The sequence below is a fragment of the Podarcis muralis genome, chromosome 2 (genome assembly GCF_964188315.1).
Source record: "Podarcis muralis chromosome 2, rPodMur119.hap1.1, whole genome shotgun sequence".
Lineage (NCBI taxonomy): Eukaryota > Metazoa > Chordata > Lepidosauria > Squamata > Lacertidae > Podarcis > Podarcis muralis.
In genome coordinates, this window is record NC_135656.1 from 120,329,163 (window position 1) to 120,349,982 (window position 20,820).

General features: G+C 46.0%; 1 pseudogene across 1 annotated transcript; it reads left to right on the forward strand.

The window, feature by feature from the left end:
- Positions 1–101: 101 nt before the first annotated feature.
- LOC114591143 (uncharacterized) lies at positions 102–20,522 on the forward strand (annotated as a pseudogene). The gene is made up of 7 exons (XR_013391653.1): positions 102–248; positions 1,149–1,636; positions 1,789–1,870; positions 2,143–2,225; positions 2,933–3,059; positions 4,820–5,901; positions 15,775–20,522. The product of XR_013391653.1 is annotated as an uncharacterized LOC114591143 (transcript).
- The last annotated feature ends 298 nt before the right edge of the window (positions 20,523–20,820 follow it).

Here is a 20,820-nt window from a genome sequence, read left to right on the forward strand (position 1 = left end):
TGCAAAGAGCAGCTGCCCTGCCTCTTGAGTTACAGGCAGCCCCTCTCGCCTTTTGGCTTTGTAAGGGTTAAAGCGAACCGAACTGGATTCCTAGAGAGGAAGGGGACCAGGAGGGGAGGAGTGCGGAGTCCTCCAGGAGAGAAAGCCCCTCCCTCCCAAGCCCCTCCCTGCCTGGCTTCTCCCTGGGGGGGACAAACGTGGTCTTTGTCTCTCCCAGCGCTGCACTGGGGGGACCCTTCTGGGATCCGGTGAGTTGCTGTTCCCCCTTTATTTTGAGCATTTGGGCGAAGGGGAGTCCCGGGGCTGCAGGAAGGAGAGGATGCAAAGGGGACCTGATCCATCCAGGATGCCCCCCCTAAACAGGGAGGGCAGCCTTTTTCTCACCCTGTTTGCAAAGGCAGGAGATGCTATTTGAAATATTGCGGGGAGGGGAGGATTAAAAGTTGATCTCAGTTCAAGTGTATCTCCAATTGAGCTTTGATTTAGTGGCGCCTCCCCATTAATCAGGCAGTGGCTTCCCCAAGGCTTCTGGAGACACCATTCAGACGTGCAGCTCCTGTGGGACAGAGAGGGTGATTTGAGACCGAATACAAAGCACTGTTCAGAACTATTGGAGGGCTAATAATCAGAGGACTCAAATGCAGGAGAGAGCCAGAATGAAAGTAAATATACCTTTGCAATGTATATTGGAAACCCAGTCAGATGGGTGGGGTGCAGATGATAAAATTATTGTTATTATTAATGGGAGAGGAGAAGTAATGGATTCCCACAGATTCCAAGCTATATTTTTGTTGTTTTAAGGATTGCTGTAACAAAAAGCCAGGGAAGAAATAATCTCCTCACCCCCTGTGCTTCAATTGCTCCAATCCCACTTTTGCAGCAAAATACAGAAGACTGACCAATTTGCCAGCCTTGAAAAATAGTAGCAAAACTGCCTTTTTTTCTGTATGTTTGAGAAATGCTGGTTTAGACGGTGGCCTGTGTATTTTGTTTTGTAGCCTTCCTTTTAGGAGAGCTAGAGACTCCTGCTGTACCGCTATAATCTGGCCCTGGGTTCTAGCGAAACTCATCCAGGCTTGCTCAGGGAATATTTTCCCTTTCCTGACAGTGTAGCAATCCCATAACACAACAGTGTCTTTGTTTTGTAGGGGTTGGTATCAGCTCTAATTAGGACAGACTGAAATTGACCTAAGACAGGAATTCTTTTCGACCTCTTAGAAGCTACCTTGGAGCAGAGATGGAAGAGCAAAACTCAGCTGGCCCTGAAGCAGGAAGAGGCCACAGTACCATCAAGCCCGGGAGCTCTGGAGTATTCTGGAAGGTCCTGGGTGAGGCTACCCTCACTTCAGATGTGCAGCGGCAGCAGTTCAGAAATTTCCGCTACCAGGAAGCCAAAGGGCCCCGAGAGGTTTGCAACCAACTCTACCATCTTTGCCGCCAGTGGCTGAAACCAGAGCAACGCACAAAGAATCAGATGCTGGACCAGGTGATCCTGGAGCAGTTCCTGGCTGTCCTCCCCCTGGAGGTGGAGAGATGGGTGAGGGAATGTGGGGCAGAGACCAGCTCCCAGGCGGTGGCCCTGGCTGAAGGTTTCCTCCTGAGCCAGGCAGAGGACAGGAAGTGGAAACAGCAACAGGTGAGAAGGCATTCAGAATGTGAGGGAGGGTATCTCAAAATTCTCTGCTACTATCCCAACTTTTTTTGGAAAGCATCCAGATGAAGGTTTTCCGAAAACCTCCATCCTTCCTTCTTCTCGATCCCTGTTTTGACTCCTTATTACTGTTTCAGGGACAGGATCTGCTTGCAAAAATGGGCACTGATTTATCTGAGATGGAGTTGATTCCATTGGACAGCAGACAGAGGCCACTAGGTAAGGATGGTGGGGATGTATCTCAGTTTGGTCTCCCTCTGTTGAGTGTGAAATAAATCTTCGGGCTCTTTTAATCTTTGGCAGCAGACGAGACTTCCCTGCAGCCTTTTTCACTGCTCCCAATTTCCCTTAGGTGATTTTACACAGCTGATACACAGATTAGGTATAAACACATGTATTTATAAAGACTCATTAGTAGATAAATGTTTATCACATAACCTCTGAAACAAGGAAGTGCTGCTGGCTTCCCACCACATTTTTCCCCATCACAGGTGACTGGATGATGCTGGCAGGACCTCCTCAGCCATCTCCTCTTCAGAGTGGAAGGGAAGCAGCTTCTGTGGCACTGGATAAGGTAGGGGTGGCAGGTCAGTGGGGAAAAGAGGCTGGGGGCATCCAGCATATCTCTGTCCCCTCCTCACCTCCCTGGGCCTGAATGAATCTCTCATTCACTTTGCTTCTGGGAAGCCTGTCCTCTATAAAGTCTTTGAAGGCCACTCAGGGAAGGTTTCAATCCAAAGAAGAATGATCAGCCCCCTCAACTTAACTAGGCCTTTGGATGGAGCTAGAACAGCGGTGTCCAGACTTTTTTCAAAGAGGGCCAGATTTGATGAAGTGAAGGGCCGTGAGGGCCGACCAAAGTTGTTGACTGTACCTTGGTTCCCGAATGGCTTAGTTGCTGAACAAATTGGCTCCTGAACGCTGCAAACCCGGAAGTGTTCCGGTTTGTGAACGTTTTTCAGTAGCCCAACGTCCAACGTGGCTTCCACGAGTGCAGCCAATCAGAAGCTGTGCCTTGGTTTTTGAACGGTTTTGGGAGTCAAACGGACTTCCGGAACAGATTAAGTTCGAGAACCAAGATACCACTGTATTTATAAATTCAAAAAATGCTTGATACTAAAGTAGATTTTCAAGAAGCTAACAAAGAAGAAAAGGCAGTTACACAAAGATAAAACACCCACCGTTGAAATACGCAATTCCGATTAAAACCTTAAAGTAAACACCCATAATTTAAAAGTACCAGAAATGGTCCAATCAGAAAAGGCTTCTTTTTTCTTTTAGAGTCCAGCATCCTTCGAGGATGTGGCTGTGCATTTCACAGATGAGGAATGGGCACTGTTGGATCCTGACCAGAGAGCTCTGCATACAGAAGTCATGGAGGAGACCTGTGGGAACTTTGCCTCTCTTGGTAAGGCTCCCAGTGGCTTGATAGTATCTGTTGTGAATTATCAATTGTTATCCACGATCAATTGCTGATAAAGGTGATGAATCCCTATATTCTGAAGTGGTTCAACGGTGTCACCTGCAACATCAGGGATTCTTTTTTATCTATAAAAATAATGTTTATTAGTTTTCAATTACAAAAAAATCCAAAATATGACACATTGTATCAATGCCAAATTACAATTGCAATTCAAATATAATTAAACAGCCAATTACACATACCTATTATTTATGACTTCCCATGTGTTAGATTTCAGGGTGCAGTATTTTTGCTTACATTCTGCTTCTGAAGGGTTATTTAATTCAATTCCATTCATTCTTAATCAAAGTCCCTTATCCACAATGTTTTTAACTTCCATTCGTATTGAAACATTAATAATTTATATTTCTGCAAGAAAAGTTCCATAATCTTTCTATTTCCTGTGTGTGAGGTTGGTTTTATATTTATATTAATTAATTTTGTTTTGCCCATATTGTTTCTTCATTCTATTTAGTTTTCATCCTGCACAGCTCAGCCACTTCCGGTCTTTCTTTCTCCCCTTGTCTCAAAAACATGAGGCTGTAATTGCCATACACCATATTTATTTCATTCCAGGAACAGAGATAGTCTGGTGCCCTGCCAAAGCACCGGCAAGCCCCCATTTTCTCTCTTTCCTTTAATCATACGCAGTAATGATCTGGCGTTCCGCCAAGCCTTGGCAAGTCTTCAAAGACCCCTCTGAGGTAGTGATGCAGTGAGAAATAAATCCTTTCGAATGATTTGAATCCATATCCATTTTCACACACAGTTCAATTTTGCACTGTCATCCATAAATAAACTCCCATTTTCTTTTATCTTTTCCTACCTTCTGTTATTTTTTTAGCAGTCAGGGGGTGGGTTTGCCAAATCATTTATGTAACAAACAAGATATAGAAGGGGTAAAGGCTCCCCCCCCCCCCCGCACATACCATCTTTTACAACGAAGGAATTTTTTCTTTCCAGTTCAAATATTTACGTCCTTGTGGCCATTTCATTTTAGCAGATGGTACTATTGTCCTATCCATCCAAGCATACGTCTGTAAATTAGTCTGAATTTTATTCTAATAAACAGAAGAGCCTCTGCATCATGATGCCTGCATCAGAGGATTACCGACAGGCGAAGTGCTTTTTGCACCCAGTGTCTCCCTGCTCCCGCATTCCATATAGGAGCGAAAGTCAGATAGCAAGACAATCTCCAAGTGAAGCTCACCTCCCCTGGGCCCTGGGGGGAGCTTACAAGGACAATTATCCTCAAATCATCTTTGTTTATCCTTCGCAAACGATCTCCACTAATGTGGGAGCGGCAGCCATTAAAGCAAATGAGCACCGGGAGTGAGAACATCAGGGATTCTAACCCTGTTCTAGGATCTTTCCTGTTTTTGATGTCATGCAGACAAGATTTAGGATTAAGTAGTGTGACACGTTTTTAAAAGCATTGCATGTTAATATATCATAAGCATAAATGTCTCCAACAAAGATTAATTAGCTAGGTTGCCATATACTCAAGTTGGTTTAGTGCTTCTCCTAATTAGAGTTGAGAACTTACTAAAACCTTACAAAATGCATATGATTTGGGAGTGTAAGATGTGCCCCCCCATCTAAGTCCCTTCAGTTTTTCCTTAGCTGTCAAACGTTAATTGCATTTTTTCATAATGTGAGGCTCCATTTATTACTAAGGCTCTAATCAGTTTCTGTCTTCATTTCAGATGGTGGAGAATTGGAAAGCAGAAATAAGAGAAACTGCTACGAAATCTATACAGTGGGGGAGCCATATAAATATTGGGAGTGTGGAGAGAGCTTCAGTCAGAGCTCCCTTCAAATAATTCATACAGGGGAGAAACAATTTCAGTGCTTGGAATGTGGAAAGAACTTCATTCGGAGCGATCATCTCACTTCCCATCAAAGAATTCACACAGGTGAGAGACCATATCAATGCTTGGAATGTGGGAAAAGCTTCAGGTTGAAACATAATCTCACTTCCCACCAAAGAATTCATACTGGGAGGAAACCATATCAGTGCTTAGAATGTGGAGAGAGCTTCCGCTGGAAGAGAAGTCTCACTTCCCATCAAGGAATTCATACAGGGGAGAAACCATACGAATGTTTAGAATGTGGAAAGAGCTTCAGTCGGAGACACCATCTCACTTCCCACCAAATGATTCACAGTGGGGAGAAGCCCTATCAGTGCTTGGAATGTGGGAAGAGCTTCAGTCAGAGTTCACATCTCACGACCCATCAAATAATCCACAGCAAGGAGAAACCATTTCACTGCTTGGAATGTGGAAAGAGCTTCAGTCGGAGCAGCCATCTCATCCTCCATCAAATGATTCATACAGGAGAAAAACCATATCAGTGCTTGGAATGTGGGAAGAGCTTCCGCTGGAAGGAAAGCCTCACTTCCCATCAAAGAATTCACACCGGGGAGAAGCCATATCAATGCTTGGAATGCGGAAAGTGCTTCAGTCGGAGCAGCAGTCTCTGTTACCATCAAAGAATTCACACGGGGGAGAAGCCATATCAGTGTTTGGAGTGTGGGAAGAATTTCAGTCAGACCTCCCATCTGTATTCCCATCAAAGGATTCACACAGAGGAGAAACAGTTTCAGTGCTTGGAATGTGGTAAAACCTTCAACTTTAAGAAAAACCTCACTTCCCATCAAAGAACTCACACAGGGCAGAAACAGTATAAATGCCTGGAATGTGGAAAGTGCTTCAAAGACAGCGAGAGTCTCAGTTCCCATCAAAAAAGTCATACAGGGGAGAAACCATAAAATCAGTGACAGCTGAGGGTCACTGGTGCAGCTTGGCTACTTAGAGATCATAGTGGCGCTGCTAAGCTGTTTCTCCCCATGCTTTCTCACAAAGTTACTTAAGCATTGCAGTTGAACAAATATTGTGCATCTAACAAACTGGAAAACTGGTCCAGAAGGACTGGTCTCTGCCATCACAGCCTATTCACTGCTAGGACAAAAGTTATGTATTGCCTCCACCTGTACTGTTTCTTTGCCTGTTGCCTTCCTCTGGAAAGAAAGAGTGTAAAGATTACAGTTGTATAAATGCTCAGCAGCTAACAGTATCTTACCTTGGTTCAGAATCGCTGTCAGAATTCCTGGAGTTGGTTCATGCCACGATAGTATTGATGTATGTACATTGATAGGTAGTCTACATGTGAAGGGGACATGGGTGGTGCTGTGGGTTAAACCACAGAGCCCAGGACTTGCCGATCAGAAGGTCGCGATTCGAATCCCATGACGGGGTGAGCTCCCGTTGCTTGGTCCCTGCTCCTGCCAACCTAGCAGTTCGAAAGCACTTCAAAGTGCAAGTAGATAAATAGGTAACACTCCAGCGGGAAGGTAAACGGCGTTTCCGTGCGCTTCTCTGGTTTGCCAGAAGCGGCTTAGTCATGCTGGCCTCATGACCCGGAAGCTGTACCCCAGCTCCCTCGGCCTATAAAGCGAGGTGAGCGCCGCAGCCCCAGAGTTGGCCACGACTGGACCTGATGGCCAGGGGTTCCTTTACCTTTAATACATGTGAAGAGATTTCAAAAGTGTGTGTGAAAGGATATTGGTAAAGGTAAAGGTAAAGGTACCCCTGCCTGTACGGGCCAGTCGTGTCCGACTCTAGGGTTGTGCGCCCATCTCACTTAAGAGGCCGGGGGCCAGTGCTGTCCGGAGACACTTCCGGGTCACGTGACGAAGCTGCTCTGGCGAGCCAGCACCAGTGCAGCACACGGAAACGCCGTTTACCTTCCCGCTATAAAGCTGTACCTATTTATCTACTTGCACTTTGGGGTGCTTTCGAACTGCAAGGTGGGCAGGAGCTGGGACCGAACGACGGGAGCTCACCTCGCCACGGGGATTCGAACCGCCGACCATACGATCGGCAAGTCCTAGGCGCTGAGGTTTTACCCACAGCGCCACTCGCGTCCCTTGTTAGGATATTGTTAGGAGACCAGTAATATAAAGCAGACATAATGCCTCCAGTTCTGATAATGCAGGCATGCTTTTAGTCCAGTGGACTCTGTTGGGGTAGCTGGGCATAGGAAGGGGGTTCTTCCGCGAATATCGAACACCCCATGGGCAAGGTGATCACAAGTGCAAGGTCAAATGAACCAGTTACAGTGGTAACAGCTTGGAGGCCTCACTTATTAATGTATGTCAACTCGTTCAGTTGTACAGTGGTGTTGTGTCTTGGTTAGGTGGTGTTTGTTAGAGCAACAGTGATACCTTGTCTCTGTATATACCGGTACTTGCATCTGAAAAGCCTACAAACTGGAACTTACTTTTCTGTGCTTAAATTGGCCCAGAGCTGTTTGCTGGGCCTATTAATTTTACAACATTAAAAGATTTGGACCTTACTCTGCTTCTGTGTGGTGAGTGGTGCCTCAAGTAAGATTCACACTTCCACATCAGATCCCCAACAGCCTCCTCTCTGTGGGTTCCCCAGCTGCTACTGTTCTTCTGGCCGAAAAAAAGCTGTCTTAAAACATTGGAGTGGTTAACTGGAGAAAAATCCACTTCAGATTGGCATATCTCTGCACATTGGCAGCCATCCCATTACTTGAACTATTGTTTAAAGGGACATACTGGACTACTGGACTTGGAAAGTTGGGGGCTGCTGTTCCTCTTAAGTAGGCACTAGAGAAGGAAGCATCTTATTGATTCTATTAAAAACATCAGAAGCCCTTCTTCTTGCGCCTACTCCAGGAGAGGTCCAGATAGTGACAACGTAAGAATGGGCATTTTATGCGGTGGCTCCCTGTTTGTGGAATGCGCTTCCCAAGGAGGATCGCTTGGTGCCTTTTTTTTTGTTGTTGTTGTTTAGTCGTGTCCGACTCTTCGTGACCCCATGGACCAGAGCACGCCAGGCACCTCTGTCCTCCACTGCCTCCCGCAGTTTGGTCAAACTCATGCTGGTAACCTCGAAAACACTATCCAGCCATCTCGTCCTCTGTCGCCCCCTTCTCCTTGTGCCCTCCATCTTTCCCAGCATCAGTGTCTTCTCCAGGGAGTCTTCTCTTCTCATGAGGTGGCCAAAGTACTGGAGCCTCAGCTTCAGGATTTGTCCTTCCAGTGAGCACTCAGGGCTGATTTCCTTAAGAATGGATGTGTTTGATCTTCTTGCAGTCCATGGGACTCTCAAGAGTCTTCTCCAGCACCATAATTCAAAAGCATCAATTCTTCGGCGATCAGCCTTCTTTATGGTCCAGCTCTCACTTCCATACATCACTACTGGGAAAACCATGGCTTTAACTATACGGATCTTTGTTGGCAAGGTGCCTTTTAGGGTTGCCCTAAGTCCTCTTTTTCCAGGACACGTTCCCTTTTTCATGGGTATGTAAAATGAGAGTCGTCATAGAGATCTACAGTTAAAAGTAGAAGTCGGCAAATGTGTCCTCTTTCTTGCTCTTCAAAATATGGCAACCCTAGAGCCTTCATTACATATCTTTAAGCTCCTGGCGAAAATGTTTCTCTTCAATCAGGCTAACAGTCTATGGTCTTTTAAATGTGTTTGTGTGAGGGGGATAATTTTGTTTTCGTTGAGTACGGTATTTTGTGTTCTTATTTTGTATTTTTATGTTGTGAACCAGTCTGACCTTCTGATGAAGGGTCATATACAAATTTAATAAACAGTAGTAGTAGTAGTAGTAGTAGCAGCAGCAATAATAATAATAATACTGTGCTGTGGTCTTTGGATAAAGGGCAGTATACTAAATGAATGAATGAATAAAATAAATCTTCAAAACTTTCCCAAGGGACTATCACAGAGAAGAGTGAATAAATTTATATTTGGAGCATACACTTTATTTAAAACTGAACTGTCAAGATGTTGGCAGAAAAACCAGACTAGCATCTGAGGTGGTATCTATATTCACTGGCAAACTATAACTAAGCTACTAATATTTTACAAAAATATATATTCAGCTGAGCGTATTTCAGGAGCTCCTTAAGCCAATAGATTGAAAACTGTAAAAAAGAGAGGCAGCAACTCCTTTTTCATAGCTAAAAGAGAAACCCCAAGAAACTAGAAAAAGGACTGCATATCTTGCCGTTTCATCTGGCAGGGTAATTCAAATTAATTCCTCTAGAACCTACCAAACTACACATAGACTCATGAAGCAATTTAAATTATTTAGTTATTTCAAAACTAGATATTTGGAAGGAACAGCTGCCCCTGTAAATGCCTGTACATCTAGGCCTTATCGCTAGCAGGGGAAGCGAGGAACGTTTTGAATCCTCATGGGGAAAAAACTCCAGAGGAAATTAGTGTTTATACACTTATTTGACTGTGGTCTTGCAGAGGCTGTTTCCTTGGAATAATAATAATATTTATTATTTATACCCCAGCCACTCTGGGCGGCTCCCCCCCCCAAATTAAAAGCAATAATTCATCAAACTTTAAAAGTTTCCCTAAACAGGGCTGCCTTCAGATGTCTTCTAAAAGTCAGATAGTTCTTGACATCTGGTGGGAGAGCTTTCCACAGGGAGGGAGCCACCACCAAGAAGGCCCTCTGCCTGGTTCCCTGTAACTTCGCTTCTCGCAGTGAGAGAACTGCCAGAAGGCTCTCGGAGCTGGACCTCAGTGTCCAGGCAGAACAATGGGGGTAGAGACACTCCTTCAGGTACACTGGGAAAAATCCCCTGACCTTCCAAGGCCTCGAGAGGGGCAAAAGAGAATTGTTTGGATCCTGCAATTCTAGTACTTTCTGGAAGAGGGGAAGGGAAAAGGTGGAGAAAATCCATTAGATCACGGTTTCCAAAAACTTGGGTCTCCATCTGTTTTCTTTCGGACTACAATCCCCATCAACCCTGACCACTGGTCCTGTTAGCTAGGGATGATGCGAGTTGTAGTCCAAAAACAGATGGAGACCTATGTTGGTGGGGGGGGGGAGCTGCTGTCATGAGCTTGTCCTACACTCAAGTAGGACCCTGGCAGAGACACATGCCCAACTGGCATGTTCTCTCCCTCCTGGTTGTTTGGGAGCTTCAAAAGCTTTCTTCTGCCTGAACATCACATTGGCACAATTAGGCACCTGCAGAGTTTGTGCAGTCCGTGTAACAGAACTCAGCAACTCAGCATTTTGGCTAATCTACTTTACTTACATATTAACACACATGGAGCACTGCAACATGACTCCCTCTCTAGAGTCAGACAGCAAAGAGAGAACAATCGCCGGAGCACGATTTCTGTTCTCATCCTGAAGCAAAGTTCTTAACCTGAAGCACTATTTCTGGGTTAGCGGAGTCTGTAACCTGAAGCGTATGTAACCCGAGGTACCACTGTAGTCCCACTTCACAGAAGACAGTAACACAAACATCCTGTCTCTGTCACTTCCCACTCTGTGGAGTCAAAACATACATCGTCATGTGACAGACAAAATTCCCATGACTGCAATCATGGAGCAGGAATTCTAACAGCTGCTCTAGAGCAGTGTTTCCCAACCTTGGGCCTCCAGCTGTTTTTGGACTACAACTCCCATCATCCCTAGCTAGCAAGACCAGTGGTCAAGGATGATGGGAATTGTAGTCCAAAAACTGCTGGAGGCCCAAGGTTGGGGAACACTGCTCTAGAGGACTGAGGAGAAGTGCCCAAAGAGAAACAATTGGAGAATTGTTAAGATTCCCCAACAGACATCTCGCCATCTTCCCCCTTAGCAAGTCTGATAGCTGGCTCCACAATGACAGGAGAAGAGCAGCTGCCCAGCCTCTGCATTACAGACAGCCCTTCTCGCCTTTTGGCTTTGTAAGGGTTAAAGCGAACCGATTTGCATTCCTAGAGAGGAAGGGGACCAGGAGGGGAGGAGTGCGGAGTCCTCCAGGAGAGAAAGCCCTTCCCTCCCAAGCCCCTTCCTGCCTGGCTTCTCCCTGGGGGGGGACAAACGTGGTCTTTGTCTCTCCCAGCGCTGCACTGGGGGGGGGGGGGCCTTCTGGGAGCCGGTGAGTTATTCCCCCTTTATTTTGTGCATTTGGGCGAAGGGGAGTCCCAGGGCTGCAGGAAGGAGAGGGTGCAAAGGGGACCTCATCCATCCAGGATGCCGCCCCCCCCAAACAGGGAGGGCAGCCTTTTTCTCTCCCTCTGTGCAAAAGCAGGAGATGCTATTTGAAATATTGCGGGGAGGGGAGGATTAAAAGTTGCTCCCGGTGCAAGTGTATCTCCAGTTGAATTTTAATTAGAATTAACATCCCCTCCCCGTTAATCAGGCAGTGGCGTTACCAAGGCTTCTGGTTGGCAGACATGTGCCCATTCGGACGTGTGCAACTCCTGAGTGATGGAGAGGATCATTTGGGAGTGAATTCAAAGCATTGCCGAGAACCATTGGAGGTTTAATAATCAGAGGAATCAGTTGAAGGAGAGAGTATTTAAATGTCTTTTTTTTTTTTAAATTAAATTTTAAATTCAAAATTGAATGGCTGTAACACAAAGCATCTCCCCATCCTTAGTGCTACGTACCACTCAGATGTTGTTGTTGTTTAGTTGTGTCCGACTCTTCATGACCCCATGGACCAGAGCACGCCAGGCACTCCTGTCTTCCACTGCCTCCCGCAGTTTGGTCAGACTCATGTTGGTAGCTTCGAGAACACTGTCCCACCATCTCGTCCTCTGTCGTCCCCTTCTCCTTGTGCCCTCCATCTTTCCCAACATCAGGGTCTTTTCCAGGGAGTCTTTTCTTCTCATGAGGTGGCCAAAGTATTGGAGCCTCAGCTTCACGATCTGTCCTTCCAGTGAGCACTCAGGGCTGATTTCCTTAAGAATGGATGCGTTTGATCTTCTTGCAGTCCATGGGAGTCTCAAGAGTCTCCTCCAGCACCAGAATTCAAAAGCATCAATTCTTCGGCGATCAGCCTTCTTTATGGTCCAACCACTCAGATATTTTGCACCAAAAGTGAGAACACCTACCAGTTTGCCAACCTTGAAAAAGAGCAGCCCGTATTGTTTCTGTGCAGTTTCACATTTTAAACCTACTTTACTCCTGCTTCATTTTGCTCATTAACTGCCTTGGTCCAGTCACTAATGCTCTGCTGAATCTACCCCACATTGCTATTGCCAGTTGTCAATCACAGCTCTGACAGTCCCTCATTGTTTTCAAACGTGTGGGGAAAGGGGAGGAGTCAGGCTGACTTCTCTGACATTGTAATAAGGAGCCTGTTTCATATCTCAGGGTGAGAAGGGGAAGTGAAGAGGCTGTGAGATCCATCTGTAAGGACGCTGAGATCCAGTAGTAATTCTTGGCCTACGTTTTGAGAAATGCTGGTTTAGACGGTGGCCTGCATATTTTTGCTTTTTAAGTTTCCTTCTAGGAGAGCTGGAGACTCCTACTGCACCACTATAATCTGGCCCTGGGTTCTAGCGAAACTCATCCAGGCCTGCTCGGAGAATATTTTCCCTTTCCTGACAGTGTAGCAATCCATAGCTGTCAACTTACAGATTTGAAAATAAGGGACCAGCAGCCAAAATAAGGGACCTGCAGCCTCACCTGTTCCAGGCACTCCAGTCTTCCTGTCCTCCTGCAGTCTGGTCAAACTCATGCTGGTAGTTTCGAGAACACTGTCCAACCAACTTTGTAACCAGAGGTTCAACTGAATAGATTCTGAATCACATGCACCACAAGGCCTATGCAGCCTCAACTTAAGATGGCTCCCTGGCCTGGCTTTGCACTGCAAAGTTTGCAGCAGCATGTGCAACAAAATGGCGTCCAGCATTCGAAAAACCCCTCAGCTTGCATTAACTAGCCACACACAAGGCATGCAAGCTCCACCCCCCAGTTGTTCTTAGACTTCTTATTGGGTGAGCAACACAGCCAAGCAACACAGTTGGAGCCTCCCTCCTCCCTGGCCGGCAGGGAGTGAGGGAGAGGAGCTGCTTCCTTTGAAATTTAAGGGGCATCATTTAAGGGACATCCATCAATAAGGGACAGCAACGGGACATGGCGCTGGAATAAGGGACTGTCCCTTCAAATAAGGGACACTTGACAGCTATGTAGCAATCCCGTAACACAGCAGTGTCTTTGTTTTGTAGGGGTTGGCATCACTTCTAATTAGGACAGACTGAAATTGACAGAAGACCAAGGAACTCCTTTGGACATCTTGGAGGCTTTCTTGGGGCACAGATGGATGAGCAAAACTCAGCTGGCCCTGAAGCAGGAAGAGGCCACAGTGCCATCAAACCAGGGAACTCTGAAGTATTATGGAAAACCTCAGTGCAGGAGGTCCTGGGTGAGGATACCCTCAGTTCAGATGTGCAGCGACAGCAGTTCAGACATTTCTGCTACCACGAAGCCAAAGGACCCCGAGAGGTTTGCAACCAACTCCACCATCTTTGCCTCCAGTGGCTGAAGCCAGAGCAACACACAAAGAATCAGATGCTTGACCTGGTCATCCTGGAACAGTTCCTGGCTGTCCTCCCCCTGGAGATGCAGAGCTGGGTGAGGGAGTGTGGGGCAGAGACCAGTTCCCAAGCGGTGGCCCTGGCTGAAGGTTTCCTCCTGAGCCAGGCAGAGGACAGGAAGCAGGAACAGCAACAGGTGAGAGTGTTTCACTGTGATGGTTCCCAAGACATTCAGATTGTGAGGGAGGGTATCTCAAAATTCTCTGCTACTATCCCAACATTTTGGGGAAAGCAGCCAATGAAGGTTGTCCAACCTCTGTCCTTCCTCCTCGATCCCTGTTTTGACTCCTTATTACTGTTTCAGGGACACGATCTGTTTGCAAAAATGGGCACTAATTTACCTGAGATGGAGATGATTCCACTGGACAGCAGACAGAGGCCACTAGGTAAGGATGGTTGGGATGTATCTCAGTTTGGTCTCCCTCTGTTGTGTGTGAAATAAATCTAGGGGCTCTTCGAATATTTGGCAGCAGATGAGACTTCCCTGCAGCCTTTTTCACTGCTCCCAATTTCCCTTTGATGTTTTTACACAGCTGATACTGTATATAGAATGTATATATTTGTCAATGCTCAAAATACTTTTTAAAAGACCCATTGGTAGCTAAATGTACTTCACCCCTGAAACAAGGAAGTGCTCCTGGCTACCCACCACATATTTTTTTCTCGCAGGTGACTGGATAATGCTGGCAGAACCTCCTCAGCCATCTCTTCTTCACAGTGGAAGGGAAGCAGCTTCTGTGGCACTGGAACAGGTAGGGGTGGCAGATCAGTGGGGAAAAAGAGGCTGGGGGCACCCAACATATTTCTGTCTCCTCCTCACCTCTCTGGGCCCGAATACACAGTTCCATTAAAACCTTAAAATAAACGCCTGTTTTTAAAAAGTGCAACACGATGATCCAATCTGGAAAAGCTTCTTTGTTTTCTTTTAGGGTTCAGCATCCTTCGAGGATGTGGCTGTGCATTTCACGGATGAGGAATGGGCACTGCTGGATCCTGACCAGAGAGCTCTACATACAGAAGTCATGGAGGAGACCTGTGGGATCCTGGCCTTACTTGGTAAAGCTCTCAGTGGCTTGATAATATCTGTCGTGAATTATGAATTACCGGTATTATCCACGATCAATTGCAGATAAAGTTGTGAACCCCTATATTCTGATGTAGTTCAGCAGTCACCTACAACAGCTGGGATTCAGACTCCCTGTAGTTAACCTTGAATGGGCATCTGTGCACTGTATTGCCTTTCAAGATGCATCCTCCAGTTATGCCCATTTAAGCGATTGCCTGGCTGGTTTTTACTGCCCTTGTAGTAAGCTGGATCTGGCCTGCAGACCCTGTGAGTCAACCAGCACCCCTATGCATGGGCCAACTTGGATAGGTGGGCAGGGATGACCTTCCGTCAATCACCTACCATCATTATCACATGATGTGACAATTTGAAAGGAGCAAACAACCCCCCCCCCCCGATGGCCCACTGTCAACATCAGGATGGAGAATGCAGCTGATCCCAGTGGGGCTGATCAGCTGATAGCTAGGGAAGTCACTGACAGTGAATGTTGGGGCCTAAGTTTTTATTTAATCATGTTTGTATCTTTCCATTGTTCTTATAAGTCCAGAAGGTTATGCATGTACTTGAGACACACGACACGATCTTTTCTTTGCAAAACAGGAATCATAGAGTTGTAGAGTTGGAATGTTCCCTGAGGGTCATCTAGTCCAACCCCCTGCAATGCAGGAATCTCCACTAAAGCATCCATGACAGATGGCCATTCAACATCTGCTTAAACTCTTCCAACAAATAAAAGGGAGTCTACTGTTCAACTTTCCAACAGCTCTTACCTTTGGAAAGTTATTCCTGATTTTTTAAATTGTTTTTATAAAAAAAATTCTAGAAGGCTGGGGAAGAAGAATGGTAGGGAGAGAGCAGGGGAGAGAGAAGGGGGGTAGTAAATCGAAAATTATTCCTCATGTTTAGTTAGAATCTCCTTTCTTATAACTGGACCCACTGGTCTGGGTCCTACCCTCTGGAGCAGGAGAAAACAAGCTTCCTCAATCTACCAGGTGACAGCCCTTGAGATATTTGAAGGTTCTCATATCTCCTCTTAACTGTTCCTCACAAGGCTTGAAAAATTGCATTTTTACATAATTTGAGGCTCCATTTCCTTCTAAGGCTCTAATCAGTTTTTGTCTTTATTGCAGAAGGTGGTGAATTGGAAAGCAAGACTAAGGGAGACTACTACAAAATCTATACAGTAGGGGCGCCATGTAAATATTGGGAGTGTGGACAGAGTTTCCACCAGAGCTCCCTTCAAGGAATTCATAAAGGGGAGAAACAATATCAGTGCTTGGAATGTGGAAAGACCTTCAGTCGGAGTGACCATCTCACTTCCCATCAAATAATTCATACAGGCAACAGACCATATCAATGTCTGGAATGTGGAAAAAGCTTTAGCTTGAAACATAATCTCACTTCCCACCAAAGAATTCATACAGGGAGGAAACCATATCAGTGCTTGGAGTGTGGGGAGAGCTTCCGCTGGAAGAAAAGTCTCACTTCCCATCAAGGAATTCATACAGGAGAGAAGCCGTATGAATGCTTAGAATGTGGAAAGAGCTTCATCCAGAAGGAAACTCTCACTTCCCACCTAAAAATTCATACAGGGGAGAAACCGTATCAATGCTTAGAATGTGGAAAATGTTTCAGTCGGAGAGATCATCTCACCTCCCACCAAATGATTCACAGTGGGGAGAGGCCCCATCACTGCTTGGAATGTGGAAAGAACTTCAGTCAGAGTTCACATCTCATGACCCATCAAAGAATTCACAGCAAGGAGAAACCATTTCACTGCTTGGAATGTGGAAAGAGCTTCAGTCGGAGCAGCCATCTCATGTCCCATCAGATGATTCATACAGGAGAGAAACCATATCAGTGCTTGGAATGTGGGAAGAGCTTCCGCTGGAAGGAAAGTCTCACTTCACATCAAAAAATTCATGTAGGAGAGAAACTATAGAAGCTGTAGAAGCTGGGGGTCAGTGGACCTGGCAGGGCTGCTAAGAAGTAACAGAGGTGTGCTGCAAGTAGTCATTGACAGCCTCCTCCATGAATTTATCCAATCCCCTTTTACAAACATATGAGTTGATGGCTTTCAATACTTCTTGTGGGTAGGGGTGAATTCCACAGTTTAAATGTGTCCTTCATCGGCCTTCCTGCTGTTTTGAACATCTGTGTGTCCTTGAAGGAAAGGAGGGCAGCTGGTGAGTGGTCGTGGCAGCATGGTAGTTTTAGGCCTGGGGTGCCATGGTTACCTCCTGAGATCCTGCCACCACCAGACATATGACTAAACCAGGGATAAGGGACCTGTGGCCCCCTAGTTCTTGTTGAGCTCCTGCCCACCTAGCAGTTCGAAAGCACGTCAAAGTGCAAGTACAGTCATACCTTGGGTTAAATATACTTCAGGTTGAGTGTTTTCAGGTTATGCTCTACGGTGACCCGAAGTAATGGAATGCATTACTTCCGGGTTTCGCCACTCGCGCATGCTCACATACTCAAAATGACATCACGCGCATGCACGGAAGTGTCGAATCATTACCCGTGCATGTGCAGACGCGGGTTGTGTTCGCTTCAGGATGCGAACGGGGCTCCGGAACGGGTCCCTTTCGCATCCAGAGGCACCACTGTAGATAAATAGGTACCGCTCCAGCGGGAAGGTAAACAACATTTCCATGCGCTGCTCTGGTTCGCCAGAAATGGCTTAGTCATGCTGGCCATATGACCCGGAAGCTGTCTGTGGACAAACGCCCGCTCCCTCGGCCTATAGAGTGAGATGAGCGTGCAACCCCCGAGTCGTCCACGACTGGACCTAATGGTCAAGGGTACCTTTACCTTTATGGATGGAAATGTGGGGTGGGGGGATAGAGGGGGAAGAAAAATGCAACACAATTGATGTAATACTCTTGTCTGTCTAAAAAGAGCAGTGTAAGAACATTAATTCAGGGGTCTAACATTACCTGTCTGCTGCTTTGGTTCCCTGGCTTGCACCAGGAAGGCATCACAGAGGCTCAAACAAATATGTGCCCTCACAAGCCCACATTCCCAGCATGCGTGCACTCCTGTCTCAGCGACGACTACCCTGGCTTGGTCATGTCTGCATAATGGAAGATGTCAGGATCCCCAAGGACATGCTCTATGGGGAGCTGGCTTCAGGCACCGGGCCTGTTGGCAGACTAACTCTGTGTTACAGAGAAGTCTGCAAACGTGACACGAAGGCTGGCAACATTAACCCTGCATGTGGGATAGCCTAGAGATAGTCAGGTTGTGTATCCACAGCAGTGACCCTAAACCTCCATCCCAGCCAAATTCACCCACAACCCAGTCTACCTCCTAGGGACAATCTGCCTTGGTACCCCAAATCTCCTCTAGTTGTAATCCTCGATGCTTGGACATTTTGTCCAACTTTCACAAACGCCCTTGGGTCACCTTCCTCTGGTACAGGCATGTCCAAAGTCTGTTTCAGGGGCCTAATCCTGCCTGCTGGTTGATTTAATCCGGCCCCCGTGGCAGTATATGTCCTGGGGTAAAAAAAGCTCAGCAACTTCAATCCTAAAAAAAAGCTCAGCAACTTTGGTTGGCCCTCATGCATGTTCACTTCATCAAATCTGGCCCTTTTACACAGGGCAGCCTCTCAGACTAGCTTAGTCCCCAGCTCCCTTCTCCTGATTTTCCACATATTAACATACAGTGGTGCCTCGCAAGATGAAAAGAATCCGTTCCGCGATTCTCTTCGTCTAGCGGTTTTTTCGTCTTGCGAAGCAACCCTATTAGCGGCTTAGCGCTATTAGTGGTTTAGCGGCTATTAAAGGCTTAGCGGCTTAGCTGCTAAAAGGCTATTAGCGGCTTAAAAAAAGGGGGGGGGAGCGGAAAAAAAAATCGCAAGACTAGCAAGACGTTTCGTCTTGCAAAGCAAGCCCATAGGGAAAATCGTCTTGCGAAGCAACTCAAAAACGGAAAACCCTTTCGTCTAGCGGGTTTTCCGTCTTGCGAGGCATTCGTCTTGCGGGGCACCACTGTATTGTGTATTAATATTTAGGCCTTAGCCATTCTCCTCAGCTTTTCTCTCTGCTCTATTCCTCACACTTTCCTTATAAACTCCCTATCTCCCAACTGAACTCCCCCCAACTGACTAAACGCTGATAGTCAGCTTCCAACTGACAGGAACCTCCAACCAATCAGATTCTGCTGACACCCAAACCAACCAATCAGACTGAATTCTCAAAAGCAATCCTCTCTCAGAACCTGACATGGAAAACTACTGCTATGCAGGCTTTGCAGCATCATAACAACACAAGGCCTCAAACCTTTAGTCGCAGAATATTTTCCCCTTCAAAACAGAAACGTGAACTAATATATAAACGGCAATTGCCAAAAAACATAGTACAGTAGTACCTCGGGTTAAGTACTTAATTCGTTCCAGAGATCAGTTCTTAACCTGAAACCGTTCTTAACCTGAAGCACCACTTTAGCTAATGGGGCCTCCCGCTGCCGCTGCGCCGCCGGAACACGATTTCTGTTCTCATCCTGAAGCAAAGTTCTTAACCCGAGGTAATATTTCTGGGTTAGCGGAGTCTGTAACCTGAAGCGTATGTAACCTGAGGTACCACTGTAAAATTATTTAGGTAGCTAAGTAAATAAAGAATTGTGTCATTATGTAATACACTGGTGCCCCGCAAGACGAATGCCTCGCAAGACGGAAAACCTGCTAGACGAAAGGGTTTTCCGTTATTGAGTTGCTTCGCAAGACGATTTTCCCTATGGGCTTGCTTCGCAAGACGGAAACGTCTTGCTAGTCTTGCGATTCCCCCCCCCCCCGCTTTCCCCCCTTTTTCTAAGCCGCTAATAGCCTTTTAGCAGCTAAGCCGCTAAGCCTTTAATAGCCGCTAAACCGCTAATAGTGCTAAGCCGCTAATAGGGTTGCTTCGCAAGACGAAAAAACCGCTAGACGAAGAGAATCGCGGAACGAATTCTTTTCGTCTTGCGAGGCACCACTGTATATCATTGCTCAATGCCTTTAAAAATATTTAATACATACTCCACCTTTCCTCCATGGAGCTCAAGGTGGTATATATACTTCTCATGAGCTATCTATAAATAGTGCTTCAGTCTTATTTGGATTAAAGTTTGCTTTTTGGCTCTCACATGGCCAGTCCATTCCCAAGACTAGACCAAAAAAATGCTCAGTGTATGGGCCTCCTCAGGTACTAGACTGGAAACGCCTTCAGATTATATTCAAATGTATTCATATAAAATGTGAAGTTTGGGGAGTGACTGGCCTAAGGTCACCCAGTGAGCTTTGTGGCTGAATAGGGATTTGAACCCTTGTCTCCCATGTCCTTGTCCAACCCTCCACAACACAGTAAGTACATAAAGAATAAAGGTTTTGGCCTGGTGGAAAAAGTGAGGTGTGAGCTGGGGTATTTTTTTGTTTTGTTTTGTTGCTGTTATTTATAATAATTGTATCTTTTTAGATCTAACGTGGAAATTGTTCAGTTTTGTTGTGTGCCTTTAGATGTCCTTTATTTAACCATAACGACTTCTTTTATTACATTTGCAATTGTGTACATCTTTTCATGTTTAATGTTTTACAGTGGTGCCCCGCAAGACGAATGCCTCGCAAGACGAAAAACTCACTAGACGAAAGGGTTTTCTGTTTTTTGAGTCGTTCTGCAAGACAAATTTCCCTATGGGCTTGCTTCGCAAGACGAAACGTCTTGCGAGTTCTTACGAGTTTGTTTCCTTTTTCTTAAAGCCGCTAAGCTGTTAATAGCCGCTAAGCCGCTAATAGCTGTGCTTCGCAAGACGAAAAAACCGCAAGACGAAGAGACTCACGGAACAGATTAATTTCGTCTTGCGAGGCACCAATGTATTATGTATATATATATTGTATATGCTGGAAGCTGCCCAGTGTGTCTGGGGCAACCCAGTCAGATGGGCGAGATACGAACAATAAAATTGTTGTTGCTGTTGTTAAAATGAAGTTGATGATTATGATGATCGGGGTGGAGAAAGCAACACAACTGTTGAGCTTCTCCAGCCAGCTTCCTCAGGTCCACACAGAGGAGGTAATGCAGGATTCCTTGAGAGAGAATGCAAGAGGTAGATCCTTGGCCACGGGTCCTGCCCATAGCTGTCAACTTTCAGATTTGAAAATAAGGGATCAGCAGCCTCACCTGTCCCGGGGACAGTCTACGGGATATCTAACAATCCGGGATAGCAGCGGGAAGCAGCGGGAAATGGCGCTGGAATAAGGTAATTCCCCGCAAAAAAAGGG